Here is a 19,726-nt window from a genome sequence, read left to right on the forward strand (position 1 = left end):
TGGCACTTTGTTTTAGTAACTTTCGATCTAATTGTGCTACAAACAAATATATCTTTATTTAAATGTTCCAACTATGGCGCAGGTGGTTGATTGTGTGGCTAGAGGGATAGAGATTACATAATAACATACTTTTATTGGTTCTGGCTTCTTATAATCAGAAACACACTCTCCATATAAGCTGAAGGAAAAACACTCCTTCCTCTCCCAATGACTTTGGGGACAGACCTCTGTGCTCCCTGACATTATAAATAAGGAGCTCTGTTTTCCGTTTTTACTGATTTTTACAGATAAATACAGAGAGAAAAAACATTTATTTTCTTGTCTGTATTTATTTTTAAATGTGGATAAAAACGGAAATTGATGCTTTTTGAGTTTTTCTGAATACACTTTGCCATGACTGCCAGGCCAATAACTGTGTGGATTGATTGGTAAGGGGGTTAAAAAAAAGAAAATGTAGTAAAGATGCTTAAACAGCAGTAGCTATGTACAAGGCTGATACTGAAATGTGCAGATTTTCATATAAGTGCATTGATTTATCTTCTGCGGGTGTTCATATCACGGAAACCTGGCAGGCATTCAAGCATTACTGTATATTTATTGGTTACAAAAATGCTGAAATATACCAGTTTGAGCTTTATTTTTTTAACGAAACCCATAATAAATATGGATAAATACAGATAAATACAGATAAAGTTGACAAAAAATAAATATGGATAAATACAGAGGGAAATGTTAAAAAAAATAAAGAGCCCTAATTATAAACCAGTGTACCCTCTTTGGCTGTAGAAAACTCAAGGTCTGATGCACTACCTCATGGGCGGACAACTCACCACCTTCAAGCGATCACCGACAAACCCCCATGTCAACACTCCCAATTACAGCAGAAAACTTGATTTAGAACTCTACTGCCTTCCTGTCCAGAACCATCTTTAACCACTCATTGGAGTCTGGTATATTCCAGCAAGAACTCAAAGCAGCATTTAAAAAACAATTCTTAAAAAAGGGTTTAGAGCCAGCACTCCTGCTAGACTTGATATCCTTGGTGTGGTCTTCCCCAAAACGGTTTGTTTTCACCACTCCTGTTTTCCTGAATTCATTTTTGTTGGCATTAGGACTCTGTGCACCTTACCACTGCTAACCATTGCCAAAGTGCGTGTGCTCTCTCCTTGAAACATGGTCAAATTTGACTACACCTAATCTTCACATTTAATTTACTTGTAAGTCCCTAGTAAATGGTACTACCAGTACACAGGGACTGTAAATTACATGCTACTAATGGGCCTTCAGCAGTCATTGTGACACCTACTAAAGTAGCCCTTTAACACATGACTCGGGCCTGCTACTGTAGTGCAGTTTTAAACTGTTGTGAAGAGCTGGTGAAAAAAAGAACAACTTTTGCATGGCCTAAACCTTCCTTTTTTATACTTATAGGTCACCCCTAAGGCAGACCATAAAGGGTCTAAAGACAGGGTGCACTGTATTTGAAAAGTAGGACATGTGAATTTAAATTTTACATGTCCTAGCAGTGAGGAACTCCTAAAGTTGTTTTTCACTGTTGCGAGGCCTACCGCTCCCTGTTAGACCTGTCAGCCTTAGAGTGGTCTTCCCCCAAATGTTTTGCCTTCATCCCTTTTATTATTACTGGCCTTAAGACTCTGCGCACTTTACCACTGCTGACCATTGTTGATGTGCTTGTGCTCCCTCTCGAAAACATGGTAGAATTGGCTTACGCCCAATTGGAATATTTAATTTACTTGTAAGACCCTCTGAAAATGGTACAATGTGTACACAGGGCCTGTACATTAAATGCTACTAGTAGCCCTACGGCACTTATTGCGATACCCACTTAAGTAGCTCTTTCCCTGCGCAGCACAATCGCGAGCAGAACCAACGCATTGCCTCTGCTGCGAGGGTTTTCTTAGTATCATGACTCTGCATCGGCCTTGCAGCCCACATCAGAACCGCTACTATGCGAAGCTTCCCCGAAGCAGGCTTGGCATCACAAATCTCTCATTGATGGCAGCCTCGATGGCGACGCAGGTTCTCGTATTGCAGACTCACAGCTCCTCGGAACTGATGCATCACCTTGACTGCATGACACATCCCCGACACTAGACTTCATATCGCAAGCCCTTGTCAGTGGGATCCTTGACAATGATACAGGACATGCATCGCAGCTTCGCAGCTCCTCGGAACTGATTCATTGCCTTGGCTGCACGACGCATTCTTAACGAGGGACCGCGCAATGCTTCACAACCAGGATTTGTTCAGCAGGCATAACTGGGTTCCTGTGGCCATCCTGCACTCCATCACTGTCAGCCTGAACTTTTGACTTTGTCCAAGTCTGGCACGACCAGATATCCACAGTTGACTCTTGGAGCTTTTTGGCACTATTTTCCTTTAAATCTTCAAAATTGCATATCTCCGGTTCTACTGATTGAATTGTTATCGTTTTGGTCTTGTTTTATTTATTAAAATCTACTCTATTATTCTAATCTGGTATGATATACCTTTTGTGATGTGTTTTTATTTTATTACTGTTTGAAGTGTTGCACAAATACTTTCCACATTGCCTCTAAGTTAAGCCTGGCTGCTTTGTGACATGCAACCAAAGGGTTGAGCACAGGTTAATTTGGGGTTTGCCTGTGACTTTACCCTGACAAGGATTGTGGTTGCAGCTTGAGCAGGGTTTTACCCCCGCAACCAGTAAACCAATTTCTTACCTTGCCATTGACTAACACTGTGTTACCTTATTACATCTAATAAGTGATAACTTTGGATTGGGAGCAGATAGAAATATAGTGTTTACACTCAAATTAATTGTACCTTAACCCCCTCTTTAATGGTAAAGTTGCATTTTAAGTTAAATTCCTGAAAATGTCACTTTTAGAAAGTTGGCATTTTCTTGTCCTAACCAATTGTACCTTCTGCCCAATATCCCGGGACACATGACTGTGTATAGCTGTAATGTTGGTGTTTTTGTATTCCTACCAGACTGTGACCCAAAGGGTATTAGGTGTGGACAGGATAGGCCAACCTGCCATGATGGATGGGGGCAGAGCTGTGCTCTGCCCCACTTATACTTCAAAGGGATTGCTTCCAGCACACAAATAGGACCCGGACACCAGCCTACTGTCACCCCAGGTAGTTTAGAGCCTTGTCAGGGGAAAGGAAGAACTTTCCAAAACCAAATGTGGGGGAAGGACACGGAGTCCCCAGGTATAAATATTGGACCTCATGATCCACTCATCAGAACACTCCAGGACCTTTGGCCATTACAGAAGAAGGACTGTCCTACTGCTAGAGGAATGCCCTGCTGCTTGAGGACTGCTTTGCTGTCTGAGAAGGAAGACCTGCTTACCTTCATCCAATACTAATGTCACTGACTCAAAGGGTCCGCTGGATAACCTCTTGTGTGAGTTATAGGGACATAACAAGCTCCAGAGGCCTCCCTGAAACTGCCTAGCTGTTCTGCTGCACTGGACCTGCAACTTGACATCCCTGAGTCCTGCTGGTCTCTGCTGGAGTGAGTTCCTTCTCCCAAAGAGGTACCTCTCCAGGTCCTTGACCCTTGCCTGGCATCAGCTTGAGCTCCTCCTTTAAAGGAAAGTTGAAATCCTGAAGCTTGGGCTCTTAGCGATCACAAATAAGCCCCTTTGCATGAGGACCCTGTCGCCTGCGACAACCGCCAATGCAAAGTTCCGGTGAAGACCTGCTCTTCGCGCTACAGTTACAGCCAGCGACAACTGGTAATGCAAGATCTGCACTCTGCGCTATAGCAATGTTAGCCCGCGGTGACCAACAATGCAAAGCTCCAACAACGATGGTCTGCAACACCCAACCAGCTCTTCGCACTACAGCGACGACAGCCCACTCCACCCAGCCTACTCTTTAGCTACAGAGACAACCATCAGCTACACTTTCACAGCTCCTCGTAGACTCCTCCACTGAAAACAGAACTCTTTGTGCCGGACTCTGAGAAGGAAAAAAAAAATCAGTGGGTCTAACCTGGTCCCTGTATCTGACCCATGCTCCAACGTGGTTGTCCTGAACTTGTGACTTTCTCCTGGTATAGCATGACTAGGTGAGATGACTGTGAGTAGCGCTGTGTGCTTTTAGGCACTATTTTACATAAAGCTTTAAAATTGAGTATGTCTGGTTCTACTGTTTGGTTTTTCGTCATTCTGGTATCAGTTTATTTATTAAAATCTACTCTGCATTTCTAAATTAGTGAGAGATTTTTATTGTGTTGTGTTTTCACTTCATTACTGTGTGTGTACTGCATACAAACTTTACACTTTGCCTCTAAGTTGAGCTTGGCTGTTTAATTTAGTGACTTTTGTGCTTCACCCTAACAAGGACTGTGGTTGTTGCCTGAGTGGGGCGTTCACCCCATCAACCAATAACCAAATTCCTTACAATTCCAGTTAATATTGCCCAATCTGCAATGACAGAGTCCTAGAACAGCTAATTGAAATGGCTGTTTATGCTCAACTATCATCCTACATTGATGTGAAAAACTTGCGCTTCGACTTCCAAACGGGATTCTGCTCAGGAAGGAGCTGAGAATCTGCACAAATCAACAAATTGGGGTGACACCAAAATTACTATGGATTGAACGGAGTAGAAGAGAAAAGTAAAGAATATCTCACCGCCCTTTTCATGTACATCTCAAGCCTCTGGGCAGATGGTCTCTTTATTCATTCTCAACTACTACAGCTAGGTGGAGGACAGACAAGTTATTCAAAGTTTTCAAAGTCCAGCTGACAATGCCATTGGCCTGTGTCTCCAAGCCATAGGCCACTGGATGCAAACAGATTTCCTCAAATAACCTCAACGCAAACACTTCAATAAATGAAGGAAAATATGGGGAAATGGATCATTTACCACCTGTTTACAATGTTTCCAAAAGAACTTGCCGCACCTCTTAACTCAAATGAGGAATCTCAATGTGAATATGGATTCATACCTCTCCCTGAGACCGCAATGGGACCAAGTTATGAAAGAATGTTTTTAAATTATGTAATATAGCCTTATAGCCCGTCGTAGCTGGCTATACCGGCTATTAAAGGCCCACTCCCGCGTTCAAGGCCCGAGCCGAAGGCGATGGACTTTAACAAGGGAGCGGGACTTTAATAGCCGGTAAAGCCCTGCTATGAAGGGCTATAAGGCTATTAGAACATTCTGCCACTAGAGGGCAGAATGTTCTAACAAATAAAACAAAGGTTTCTTGACGCTCGAGGGGATTTAAATCCCCTCGAGCTCCGAGAGGCCTTTGTAAAACATTGGAATTTTGCTCTGCGGGCCATCAGCAGCCCGTAGAAGCAGGGAGCACTCCATTGTCTTCAATGGAGCTCCCAACATTCCAATGTTCTAATATAGCCTTATAGCCCGCAGTAGCGGGCTATACCGGCATTTAAAGGCCCGCTGCATAGTTAAAGGCCTGAGCTGAAGGCGAGGGACTTTAACAAGGCAGCGGGACTTTAATAGCCGCTATAGCCCTGCTACGAAGGGCTATAAGGCTCTTAGAACATTCTGCCACTAGAGGGCAGAATGTTCTAACAAATTAAACAAACGCTTCAGGGAGTGCGAGGGGATTGAAATCACCTCAGGCTCCCTGAAGCCTTTATTCACAGCCACAAAGAAGCATTGGAATGTTGGTGCTCCGGGCTTATACCAGCCATTATAAGCCCGGAGAACTCCATTATTTTCAATGGAGCTTCCAACGTTCCAATGTTCTAATATGTATTCACATCTATCCTGAACTCCAGAGAATGCTTAATACATGGCTCTTCCCACATTTAAAGCTACTATGTTTTAATTACTCTTATAAAAGAGATATTGTCCTGCAGAACACATCTATACTCACACTACTTTTCCACACTTGATGAAGTACATTGCCCAGTTGCCCCAGGAAAACTGTAACTGTAGCCAGGCAACATGAACCACGAATTCAAAGAGCGTTTGGGACACTGTTCCGGGAACATTCGCACGGGACACTATGAGCAAACTTACGGTCCCTATACCTTAATCGCAGAAGTATAAACCCCCTCACCCATTCAGCAAAGCAAAACAGGCATAAAATATGAGTGCCAGACTAGTTTGACTCCTTGAGGAACAATGTACTTTCAGTTCATTGTTTCACGGACAAAGGTCAATATTGGTCGATGTCCAGTTGACTTCAGACTTTGGAAATTCTGTGTTCAGCCAAGACTTTCCAATGAATTTGATCATCTGCCATAGGAAACATTTAAACACACTATTCCCACTTTCCTTTCCTAGGAGCTATGGTCCTTTCTGGGGTGTGAGCCACTTTCCTATGTAGACAAAGGTATATTCTTACAGAAAGAAATACCGGTTTTTGAATATCTGCATTTAGTGCATATAATAAATGATGTAATACTCTATCTAGACCAAAACCCCTGACCACCAACACCAATAAGCCTTTTGGATCTTTTGTCTATGCCGGCACTGCAATGCAATGCAGCACTGCTGGATTTGGCATGCTGCCCACCTCAACTCCTTGCCATCTGGCCAACCGCTGCCCCTGCTACCCTTCCCAGGTCGAGGATATCAGGCTCGGCCAGCTGTGGAAGCTGAGCTGTGGGGGCTAATTTTCTTTTGACCTATCCATCTCTTGGCCCCATGCTCCCTAGTGACATGCCAGGACGGCTCGGGTTCAGGATGCTTTAGACATCTCCGAAGAGGTGGGCCCTGAAGAGCAGCGGTGGGCGCAGGGTGGGCTGAGGTGCACGCATGCAGTGAGTCGCTTCCCTGTGGGGCAGGGGGCGGAAGATATGGTTTGGTGCTGTTGACGTTAGGACTCCCGTGGCCAGTGGAGACAGCGGTGAGTGGCAGAAGCAGCCACACTAGGCTACGATGTGGATTGCTACCCAGCTTCTCCATGATCAAGGCAGTGCCCCAATGCCTCTACAGTGTTTCCACCGCTGCATCTTATCCAACTAGTGCCTCAGTGGAGGGGACCTACAGGCAGAAAGAACTGTGCCTCAAAGTACTGTGCAGACAGGAAGAGCTGCCCGGATTCAGTGGCATTAATGGAAGAGAGTACCTTATTCTTGATCCCCGATTAGTTTCAGTCAGCCTCTATCCTCATCAGCAGCCAGCAGGACTCAGGCCTGTCAAGAACAACACCACCTGTCTACACACGATTTGCTTGTATCTGCAAACTCCACCAAAATATAATCGCTAACTACTTGCGACAACTACTGGCAACACCACGTCAGGACAGACCAGAACTTAATATACAGGTAGGGCTTTGCACTTCTAGGCACGTTGACCTGGCCACTACCCTACCTAACCACCACCTTCAACAAGGATTAGCGGGTCTGGCTGCTCAACAGTGCTATCTCTGCTTTAAGTGTGCATGGATAACAAACCACTGCACCAAACCTTTAGCCATGCCACTTAGTTCAATCTGATATTACAGACTTATCAAACAGTCTCTTAAACGACATCACTGGACAATAAATTTGTGTGCACGCATACGTTAAAAGCTGCATCTCACACAGATGGGGCACGGGCTGCCCACAATGAGATCAGATAGAGTAAGGCATCAGGTCCCTCAGCAGTTAACAAAAGAAAAAGGAGCTACCAGCATGCAAGCAGCACCAGCAAAAAAAGGCTCACATAGGCCAGGAACTTAGCGCCCCAACTCTTCAAGAGTCAGCTATGGAGATAGCATCAACGACTGCACCACTAAGCTATCAGCCAAAGATATACACCAAATGTACTTTTTTTAAAGATGCTGACTCGTGCTATGATCAAGAAATGATGGGGTAAATGAGCTTCCATCCCCACTACAACTGGTGTTTGTAGACCACTCTAATGAGGTTTCTGAAGGTCTCACGAGACCAACTGATAATGAAACAGTTACCCTACTGGGCTATGACAGAAAAATTGAGTATGCAGGAATGGCAGTGTCTGCAAGAAAGGCGAATAGGGAAAACACTGAGGACACACCTGCGCCTGCTGCTAAAGAGGTATCTAACAAAGAAATGTATGCTATGGAGGGAAGGTCTACCAGGGTGAGAAACAAAAGCCCAACCAAGGAAGGGCTATACAATGAAACTGACGAGGAAGAAGTCCAATCCAACAGGAGATTCTCATCAGCGGGCTGGGATCCAACAATGACCTTATCAGCTGACGTCCCTTTCATCTCACCACACCGGCAAGTGGGCAATCCACAAAGTAGCTTGTAGGAAATAAGCTGATAATGTACGACAATAGGCAACTGAGTAAGGAGCCTCCAATTATCACATCAAAGCTCTCTAAATACGCCACCCTACGCTGCAGCTCCAGACAAGCCTCTTCTGCCAGCATCAATGACAAACCACATTACAAGGTCACTCTTCAGCGTCTAAGCTTTGCTCCTTTCAGTATTATCAATAACGATTTGTCTCAGTGCAAGGCTGACTCCCAGGCTAGAGACTGCAACACTTCCTACTTCACAACGCAAGAATGGTAAGAGTTGGTACCATCCTATACACCTAATCTCCCCTCTGAGAAAAATAGTCAAACCCCTAAAAGTGACTTCAAAAAGGAGAAACAACATGAGACGGATACTATATGGGCATTGCTGCTGAATATCATGCAGCTCTCAGTCAATGCCTTACAGCATCAGTCAGATAAAATGGCCATTCACCTTTCGCTCCTTAACTCTTTAGCTGTTTTTTTCTCCAATTTCGACAGGAAACTTGCAGAATTAAACAATCTTATCAAGTGGGCAGCAAATTAGCTGTACTTGTGTCCCAATTGTGGAGAAATTATCAACCCTGCCTTCTATGATGGGTGACCTTCTGACGGATATAAAGCAATCAACTAAACCTTCAATTGCTGGCTCTCAAGGTTCCCACCCTCAGGGAAAGTGGCAACTACTCCCGTCTCTTACTCAATTGTGTAGGAAGTTCAAGTGGCAAGACCAAATATGGAACGCAGCCAATCTCAAGGCAAGAATCTTCATATCAATGCGAGAAGCAAAGAGCCTGCGACTCTCGTTCAGCTGGCTTCCCCCTTGAGGCTTCATTCATCATTAGGGTTGCCACTTCAACCCCCAAATGAAGAAGCCCACACAACTGCGCCCTCAGCTGCAAAAGAAACAAATAAGGAAAGGCAGAAAAAGGAAGACCGACATTGCAGCTTATTTTCGAGCCGGTTCTACAATACAAACAACCAGAAGTCCGACTCAACGGCCCTTAACTGAAAAAGCATTATGTGCCCAAAACACATCCAGGCACGCCTCTCTGGATACAAGCACTGAGGCAATGGAAGATAAAGCAGCGTTTAGTGGAGGAGGTCCACCACGTGATACGGTGCTGTTCCACCCTCAGGAACACAAAGCAACGGTACTGGCGAACTCGTCCTCACAACCTGCCAAGCTGCATGCTAGGCGTAGGCCAACTGGTGAGGCAGTCATCCCATGGGGAGACTCTGGTCTAACCCCCAGACATAGGGCACAGAGGGTCCAACTAGAAACAGTACCCTCTCCAGTGGGGATTAGCTAGGTTAGGTATCAGCCTAATATCAAAAACTGAAACACATTCAGTGATATCATCAACCCAACCATCTACAGGGGTTTACTAGCACCCCTATCATCAGGAGATACACTGTCAGACCCAATATCCAATGCCTTTTCCAATCACTGCGGGAATGGCGGAAACAAGTTCCACCCTCTTTTTACCTGAATATAAGTCCAAAGGCTGAGGTGACATCTAAACAGGGGGGAACAGTTTATGGCTATTAAACCCCCATTAGTAGGCTGGAGGACCTCAAACCTATCTGATCTGCAATCCATAGAATTTGTTGAAGTCAATAACCACCTGGCTAATGATGCAACAAAAGCTACAGGAGGGCCCGGAATGAACAAGAGAAGCATAGGCTCTGGGGGATAAAGATGTTGATCAACCACAATCTGGGCTACCCCGAGCCACTGCTAGTTATGAGTCACATAAACGCAGGATCCTGCCTTGACAGTTCCACAAAGCTCACCAACTCTGTATTAAAAGGTGCCCGGAGCGCATCCCCTGTGCACACAACCAATGCAAGCCCCCAATGGGTCACTCCTAACTCGACAGGAGCCGCAGTAACTCAGGATTGGGCCTGGTTAGCAAGCACAATAAACGGTCAAGGAGCTAACCCCTGACACAGCAAAAGCCATTCACAAACCAGAAAGAACGCCCTACGCCTATGCTCTTGGAATATAATTTGTCTGGGAAACAAAACATCAGACACCCCAGCTGCTACTCTACCTCCACTCTTTTGACCTTATTCTCCTACAGGAGACTTGGCTGGACCAGCCATTCCATCTACATGGCTTTATGGTTCATCATCTCCCTGCCCGCAAAGAAGCCAAATTCTGCCACCTTGAAGGAGGTCTCACAATATATTCATCAACAGTAAGCATTAGATTTCAGATTTCATTTTATTAAATTAGCACAGTTGATTAAAACCATTGCAATAAAATGTCTCCGTAGCGTCTTTACCACATTAAAAACAAAGCGAAACAAACCATCAAATTCATAACACATGTTTCTAACAAGGCAATCTTGCACTGTGACCATAACAGTAATTATAAGCTTCAAAAGTAAGGATAAAATGAGCCTTGTGGTTCAGTTTGGTGAAGAGACACTAGGACAACGTACAAAAATATTCTGTGATGAGTTTTTGGGAAGGAGGGACCGGTTGGGGAGAAGCAGAAGAGGGAGAGAGCAGGTTATCCAAGTCTCACATATTTTCCGGACCTTACAAGTGTTTGAACATCTGTGCAAGTAAAACAGAGAGCAGATGCCTCCTAACATATGCTGATGCGCCTTTTAAGATATAATGGTTTTAAGAGAAGTCTTCTAAGAGCGTCTAGGGCGGAACAACAGCACAGAAGATGCAGCCATGATTTAGACCTGTAATTGCACAGTCTACAAGCCCCCTCCTCACCAGTTGGAGCCCATTGGTTGAAGGCAGTGGAGCGAAGACCTAGAAGACGCATAAACATTATATTTTTGCGGACCACTGCGTTCAAACTATCAAAAAGGTATGGTTGCGGTACCCCAGGGAGGTATGAATCATTCAAGGGAAGCAAGATAGTTGATGTTTTGAAAACCCAAATGTCCATCTGGTAGGAGATTTGTCTTGCCTGTTTATTGATAACCCTTTTCCAGACTGTGTATGGAATAGAGTCTGCAGTTAGTGATGTTTTGTCAATATGTAGCGTTCTTATGGCTTTTACAATTTGATGGTTCCATGGGTTCTCAGAGCTGGCAAGGGTTACTTTTAAGCGGGCTTTAAGCGTATTATCTGCGGCTTTTAGTGAGCATTAGCAACATCAAAGAGCTGGACTTAAAGTCTTCTATATCAAATGCAATACGTGCCGTTAGAGCGACAGTCAAATGTGAAAATAAACACATGCAGCTGGTAATAATAAATGTATTTCTGTACCCAAGAGACAAGGTCAAGGGAGTCCACTTATTGCTAGGCGAGGTAACAAGGCTTCTAGAAGAAGAGCAAAGATCTGACTTTATCATTATGGGGGACGTTAATTTGCACCTACTGGGAACAATAGAGGATGACGACATTCTGGCAAATCAATCATATCAATGGTATATCCCCCCTCAGGCATGCAATAAAAGGAAGGCAGAATAATTCCGCTAAGAAGGTACTGTGGGATCTTGAACATCTCAGCTTCCGGGCCTTGAATAGCTGGTTCCCTGAAGATTGCCCGCCAGCGCCATTTCATATAGTAATAGCCAGCACAATAATAGACTACACCTTCATAAGCCTCACTTTATTTAGTAAAATATCTGCTTACCATCTAGGAGAGAAGGATAACAGTGACCACCTCCCACAAGAAATTCTGCTTAAAGCGTGAGACTTAATCCCTACTCATTAAACAGAAGCTCCTGGCTCTATTTACACTATGAACAATAAAAGAATCAATGTAAATCTCGGTCCTTAGAAAATCTGTTATAATAAGCAAATACTGTACTATAAGAGTTACAAATGTTAAGTAAGAATCCTATAGCCAGATGGGAAAATTTTGCAGAGGCATTAGGAGAAGCTCATGCAACCTCGGTGAAGCACAGACCTATGATACAGGAAGGGCACCGACAAGGGAGGCATACTGACGCCCAGTATGAGCCAATTTGATTCTTTAAGAAAAAAAAAAAACACTAAGAAAGCTCTGTTTTCTCGCATCAGATGGCATCTTGAAAAGGGAGCTGAGACAACTTAAAGCAGGCCAGAAAAAAGTAAACTGGTCCTTAAAAAAAGAGGAGGAAGAATCACTTTGGGCCAAGCCTCTCTACAATTCAAACTAGACCTGTCTTTTTTTGATGAGGGTTTGGTGCCGGTCTTCCAGCAAATTATAAGAAAGGAGGCAATCCCGGCCTCGTGGAGGGGCTCAATCATTTCACCGATTTGTAAACATGGGGATAAGAACAACAAGACAAACTACAGATTGGAAGCCCTTATTGATAATGATGACAAATATTTAGAGGAGCTAACATCTTGGGACAGTGAAAATGCAGTCATCCTTAACCAGACAGGTTTATGTAAGTATACTGGCACTACTACCAATATTCTAACCTTCTCCTTATTAATTGATGCTACAAAAGGGGCTAAGATACCCCTGTACTTCTGTTTTATTGATTATAGATCTGCTTTTGATCATAAAGACAGGGGTAAATTGTGGCACAAATTAAATAACTGGAAGATTCCATTTGCCCTTTTGAAATACCTGATTTTGCTATACACAGACATCTGGGTACAAGTTAAGCTGGGGTCAGGAACCCATCTATCTAAGCGTATCCCAACTACTAAAGGGCTAAAGCAGGGTTGCGTCTTAGCTCTTACCTTGTTTAACCTCTTCATGGCAGACTTAACTTCAAGGTTAAATAGGTGTAATTCTCATGCCCCGAAGATGGGGGGGCTGGACCTTTTGAAATTACTATACGCCGATGACTTGATACTCATATGTTGAACCCCTGTTGGCCTTCAGCACCAATTAGATGCCACTCAATACTATTCGGATGAAAACGGCCTGAGCATCAGTTTAGACAAGACTAAGAACATGGTCCTGGACCACAAAAAGACAAAAAGGGCACCATGTTGGTACTTGGCCAAACATATTTTGGCGACAGTAAACGAGTATAAGTATTTAGGTGTGCCAACAGACAGCAAATGCTCATTTACATCTCAGAAAGAAGAGAGGAAGAAGAAAAGGATTGCATTGGCTTTGGCGCTAAAAAATCGAAAGAACAAAGCAGTAAGCTTTGCTCCACTGCTACAGGTGATCCAGGCATAGCTTGCCCCAACAATAACCTACAGGAGTGAGTCAATGAGGCGTAGAGATGCAGCTACTTTAAACAGAATATTAGATTGTATTCAGAATGATTTTCAGTCTTCCTAAGTAGACATCACCAGCTCAAATAATACTTGATTTTGGCTTGCACAAACAGGGGCTGACTTGTAGAGGGGCATACATTAAATGTTGGCACAAGAACAAGGGTGCGCAGCCAGGGACCCTGAATGCTCATTTGTGGGCTGAACTGATGACCAGGGAAAACTGCCCAGCAAGGGCCTACCGCTACGATTTAATTAAGCAATTGGGCTGCAGGGCCTGTGGGAGGCATTAGGAACTCGTGAAAGCTTCAGACAGCTGCTCAACATGACTATTAAACATGTCTCCCTTTTAAAGGTGTTCTCTTGCAATTTGTTTGTTACAGTTAAAATTGTGTGTTAAACAAACCTACAGCTTTGCCTGAGCCTTTTGTTTTTTTCATTGTTTGTCCCTCCTGGTTTAGTTGGATGCAGGCTTGTGTCCCACTTACAAATTGTTTTGTCTGTATTGTTCCTATTTGAATTTAAAATATTAAATATCCGACTCTGTCCGGCTGGACAAGTTATACAAATATAGTACTGACTGGGTCTATATTCATTTCCCCCCCTCTTTACTGTTGTTTCTCTAGGAACCACTGTTCTTAAAATTATACTGTGGTATATACCGTCCTTAATGATCTTTGAACTGCATTCTTGAATGGAAAGCATGCACCATAATGGCAACAAAATTGTTTAACCAGCTTCTGTGCATTGCTGATAAACTCCAGCAGCTTAGCAAGACTGCCAAATTGAACAAACGTTTGCTCTCTTTGCACAAGGAACAATTACAGTAGGCGTGTGTGACTGAAGCTAAGCACTTTTAATGAATGTTTGTATCTGTACTTCAAAAAATAGTACTGCTTAATTTGAGTGCTCGCTTAGAGGAACAGATTTTGGATTTATTGTCTTTTTTTTTATTTGATTTATTGCGCAAATAAATAAACGTACTTACTTACACCAATAAGCCATCAATGCTTGGACACATCTACCAGTCGAAGCAAGGCTTTGTGGCCAATTGCAAGCACTTGCAAGTAAGTAGTGATCACTGGAACCAGCCAGTTCTCCCTGTCTACCACAGGACCTGCAGAAAAGACCTGACAGCATCAGATTACTTTTGTTTGGGCTAAGGACAACATGGGAAGGAAACAAGGGGAGACAAAGAGAAAACCAACTGTGTCTACATGCTAGTGAAAACTTGGTGCATCAATTTGCATTTGTCCAGAATTATATCTTAAAAAAATAAACTTGTTATGGCCCTTACATCTAGAAATGGCCATCCGTACTGGTTGCGCGGCATGGAATTTTCTGTTTACTGGAAATATTCTGAAAAAGGCTAAAGGTTTTGTAAAATGGATTGATTTTCTGTTTAATAGTAAGACCAGATGCCTACGTACTTAGATTATTATTTGGGAATTCGTTATAAACTATTTTAGGTTCTGTATCTCTAAACATGATCCCATTTTAATTGTAATATTTTTGTGCACTATGTAATTTATTGTAACAATAACGTTTTGCCTTACTTTACCTTACCTCATTCATGTTTTCAACTGTCATATACAAAGCCTATTTCTTATTATTTTCATTTTTTAAATGTTCTCTCCTTCATCAGCACTATTTTCAAGCTCTGGTTACATTTTGCCTTTAGTCAATCTATTTATCATTCTCTCTTTTTATTATGTTGTTTTTCTTTCTCTTATATGTTCCATACCACTTCGTAGTTAAGTCTTTTCCTTTCGTTTTCCATTCTATACCCTCTTTAGTCTCATATCCTTTTGGTGTTTTCTGCAGTTTTCTTTCTCCCTGAATCTTCCCTTTTTTCTGCTCTTCTGTGCCCCTTTTCCGGCCCATTTCTGATGCTGCAAATTATTTTAATCTCTTTTTCTCCAATGTTCTGTTTTTATGTTATCCTGAGGTGGGAGAGTCACTGAATGCTCGAGCCAGGCTCGAGCCTGAAGCATGGCTCTAACTCAGCTAGAGGGCCTGTTGGAACCTTGAGCCCATAACAAGCCAAGATTTCAAGTGACTTGTGCCTGCCTCTCTCCCTCTACACAGAATGTGGCGTTTTTGCCAAAGCTGCCGACTTCGAAACTGGGGACCAAGTTCGAGTTTCAGCTCAACATCCCATGATTCTGGGCAAATCTTCTAGGGCCAGATGTACGACCATAGCATTTTGCGACTCGCAAATTGAGCTCAATTGCAAGTCGCAAATTGCATGCCTCATGAATATTAATGAGGAACTCGGAATTTGCGACCCCATTGGGAATGGCTGGCCCTCCCAGGTATGGTGGGCTGCTGGGCTCAGCAGACCTCCATGTCTGGGACTGCTTTTAAATAAAGCTGTTTTTTTCCATTGCAGACCTTTTTTCTTAAAGGAAAATGGGATGCATTTATAAAAAGAAAAATGAAACGTTTTTGTTTCATTTTTTAATGGCAGGTAGTGGTCCCTGGTACCACTGCTTGACCATAAAAAATATTTTCCCCTGCATTCACAAAGGGGAAGGGGTTCCCTGGGGACCACTTCCCTTTTGTGAGTGCTTTACCACCCTTCTGAGAAGGGTGGTAAACTGCGACTATTTTGCGACTGCAATTGCAAAACAGTCATACATAGGGCTCAGACTCGCTATTAGGATGGGACGCTCTCGGAACGCCCCTTCCTAATAGTGAGTAGCTAATCCTATTTAGCGAGTTGCAAATAAATTGTGACTCGCTAAATAGGGTTAGTACACGGCCCTTGTGTATTTTGAATGCGCAAACAGGTCGCAACCCCGTTTGCGCATGCAAAATAGGGTTGTACATCTGCCCCTAATCTCCCCAGACCTAAAAACAATTAATGTGAATGTGTGTAATGTAACTGGTGCTCATCCAAAAACACTTTGGGGCAGATTTACAAGCCCCTTGCGACATGTTTACGACACTGTTGCGTCACTTCTGTGACGCAGCGGCATAGTAAACAATACGTCACTATGCGACAGATTTACAATGTGATGCATCTAGTGAGATGCGTCACGTTGTAAAGTCCTGCGCTACATTATACATGCGTCAGGTTTAATGTATGCAGGGTGGGAGTTCTATCGCAAGGAAGCCCCATAAAAGTGACGCAGTGAAATCTACAAGATTTCACTGAGTCACTTTTACTTCCCCGCTGCATCAAATCCTTCAACCAGGCGTAAGGAGTGACTCTGCATGTTAGGTATAGGGCGCCCCTGAGCTTTGCTGGAGTTGTGTTGCGCTTGCGACACGACTCCAGCAATGCGCTGCCCTTACGACATAAGATGCGACACAAATCTGACTATCCTTGTGCCAAGGTGCATCGCATTGTATATGTGACGCATCCGTGGTGGCGCAAGGGTATTTCTACGTGCCACATCTTTACTGGCGCATCCCTGCTAATATGCAGGGATGCGCCATTCCTTGTAGATCTGCCCTACAAAGTTTGCGCTACATATAAGAACTGAAGAGAAAATGCACAGAGGTAAAAACAAACCTTTAACGTAAGGAAAGATAAATAAAAAACAATTTACTTGCTAATTTGCACAAAATGAAGCCAGAAACCCTGGACAAATCGGTGCTTTCCTGCTTAACTTGTGTGATCTTAAGCAAATACTTAATTTCACCAAAACTCGTTTTTTTTCATTATCACATAAGAAAGCATTTTCAAATACGAGAGTTCAGAATGCTAGTTATAGAAAAACCTATTGAGTTTGATTTAGTAGACTACAATGTTGCTCTGTAATAATCTGGGACAGGTACAGGGTTTACATATTTGTCTTGCAACTTAGTTCACTAATGGTTAATTTTTAAAAACTGCCACTATTAATAAGTAGTTCTCAGAGCAAAACTTGTATTTTATTGGCAGAAATGTTCAAATATGTACAGTATAATATACATAAAAGGGGCATAGAAGGAGTATTCGACAACCCATCATCTTTATCTAATTTTTGTCCACTCCATCCCGCAATGCATGTGTCCCACATGCTCTCGCCTTCCTATGGTAGTTTCCGTAGTTTCCTCCAAGCCTTGGTCCTCCCTAGACCATATGCACTCTAAGGGGGAGTCAGATTTCTGTAGTGTGGCCTGATAATGCCTTCTGTGGGTAGTGAGGTGCAATCATCGATAAGTGTAGCCGGGTCTCTGGGTACGGTATCCAATCGTAGTGAACCCTCTTTGGGGATGGGGACATGACCGCAATGCCAGTACATGAAAAACATGAAAACACAAAATAATAGTCACTAGAAGGGTAAATAGACATTAGTCTAACACAAATTGTTGTCTCGGGGGTGTCAAGAGGTCTACAGGAGGGCAATGGGGGATGACTACCTGGTGGTTGCCCCGATGGAGTGGGGGGAGAGGTCTTGGTTGTGTACACTGCCACTTGTGACCCCAGCGCCCATGTGTATATATCCCCCAAACAGTAGGTGCATTCCTGCAGAAGCCACGATTCCATCTGCGAAGGACAGGCCGTTTCCTCGTGCCCCTCCTGCCCTTCTGCTGCCCGGCCATCTGCGGTCATGAGCAACACCCACTCATCTACCACCTCCGACCACAGGTCGACTATCAGCCTCCTACGGATCCCGTGGGCTCCCTCCCTCAGAAATGCTCATTCTTCAAGGTGGACCACATGGTCATCTCTCTAACCCAGGTTACCACTTTGGGACCACTGTAGACTTCCATGCTATTGCAATGCGTCTCTTGGCTGGAATCAGTGCCAGGTCAATAATTCTGTTCCCAACTTTCGTGGGCGAGGGTCTAGGGAAGGCCCCTAAGCAACAGGTTTCTGGAGTTTTTCTCAAGTGTTCGATTTAGGGTCTCATTGAGTTTTGACACAACCACCTCCCAAAACTCCCAAAGCTCGGGAAAGCCCCACATCATGTGGCCAAACTCTGCTTCTAGCATCGCACAGCAGGGGCATCCCTTAGGCCCAGCCCCGTTAATGTCCCTGATCCTATGCTGCGTCAGGTGCGAGTATGGTTATATTGGATGTAATTGAGGAATGTGTTGCGGGACACCTTCTGGGGGCATGCCAACGCCTTCCCCCATTTCACTTCAGTCAGTTCCTAACACAACTCTGGTCCAGCATGTCCACAGGGAGAATAGGGGTTTCCTGGCCACACTATTCAGAACCCATGTACCACGAACCACATAATCAGGTGGTTGCTGGCACACATTCTCAGCAAAAGGTGGAGGACTCCATGGGTCTGCTGTTCTATGTCGCCTGTTCCCATAGGTCATGAAATGTGCATGTGAGCGCTTCGTAAGCGAGGAACTGTTCGCGCTGCATGTCGGTCTGCTCAAACAAATCTCGCAAGATGATGAGAGTGCCTACTTGAAAAAAGCAATCACTCCTCTCTGTCCCCACTTCTTCCTATGGGCTCATCTGCGGGCCATGAAGGTGGTTATGGGGTCTCCGTGAGGCAACCACACCAGTGATAGCTCGGGGGTGTAAGGCACTGGCACCCGACCACCTCACACACTGCAGCCAACAGTTCAGTGCCATGGATGGGAGAAGTATATTACCAACCACAGGGGCGGCCCAAAAGCTCCTGAGGGAGGGGCAATCACTATTTAATCCAAACAATAGTTCAAGAACTCATACAACAAATTACACTTTATACACATATGACATATTAATAATCATCACAAAAATTAAAATAAGAGAAAGGAAACAGAAGCAAACATGACCCTTATATATATAATTATCAAAAATACAAATTTATTACAATAAATACATTTTTTTAAAAGAAAACAAAAAGAGAAAAGACAGTGGAGCTCTATACAATGCGTTGGTTGAATTAATAAATGTTTACAGACCAAAAGCAGTGGCAGACAAAAATACGTCACAATAACAAGGAGCAACATAAAAACAAATAATGTGTCCTCAGTCAATTCACAGGCCACAAGTGCGTCGACGGCGTTTCAACCGCTTTGTCAGTATGCAGTCATCATCAGGACAAAGATAAATTGACAGAGCATCCAAATTCTAAATTGAGCAAACACTCCAGCGTCGTTTCATGAAACATTTAGTCAACAACATATGAAATGTACATGGGCACCAATAGAAATAAATGGTGTCTGGACATGGTGTAATTAATCCATGTAGGGAAGATTCCTAAGGCGTGCTACATCTATGGCACACCAATTCTGAAATTACTTAATCCAGTCGGTACTTTAAATTGCCGATCTATCGATGCTGCCCGTTAGGTGCAGACGCTGCCTCCTTGCTCAGCCGAATCAGGAACCTCCTGAACCAATTTCCGCCAACCCAGACCCATCCAACCACCTGGTGATCTACTGAAGCTGTATTGCCATAAAGTATAACTCGAAATCCAAGACTCCTAGCCCT

At 43.7% G+C, this 19,726-nt stretch overlaps 1 protein-coding gene across 1 annotated transcript in view; it reads right to left on the reverse strand.

Moving 5' to 3' along the window:
- Positions 1-19,726, reverse strand: part of LOC146811692 (serine protease 27-like) — an 88,446-nt gene that overhangs the window by 62,886 nt on the left and 5,834 nt on the right. The window lies entirely within an intron of this gene.

The sequence above is a fragment of the Triturus cristatus genome, chromosome 7, assembly GCF_964204655.1.
Source record: "Triturus cristatus chromosome 7, aTriCri1.1, whole genome shotgun sequence".
Taxonomy (NCBI): Eukaryota; Metazoa; Chordata; class Amphibia; order Caudata; family Salamandridae; genus Triturus; species Triturus cristatus.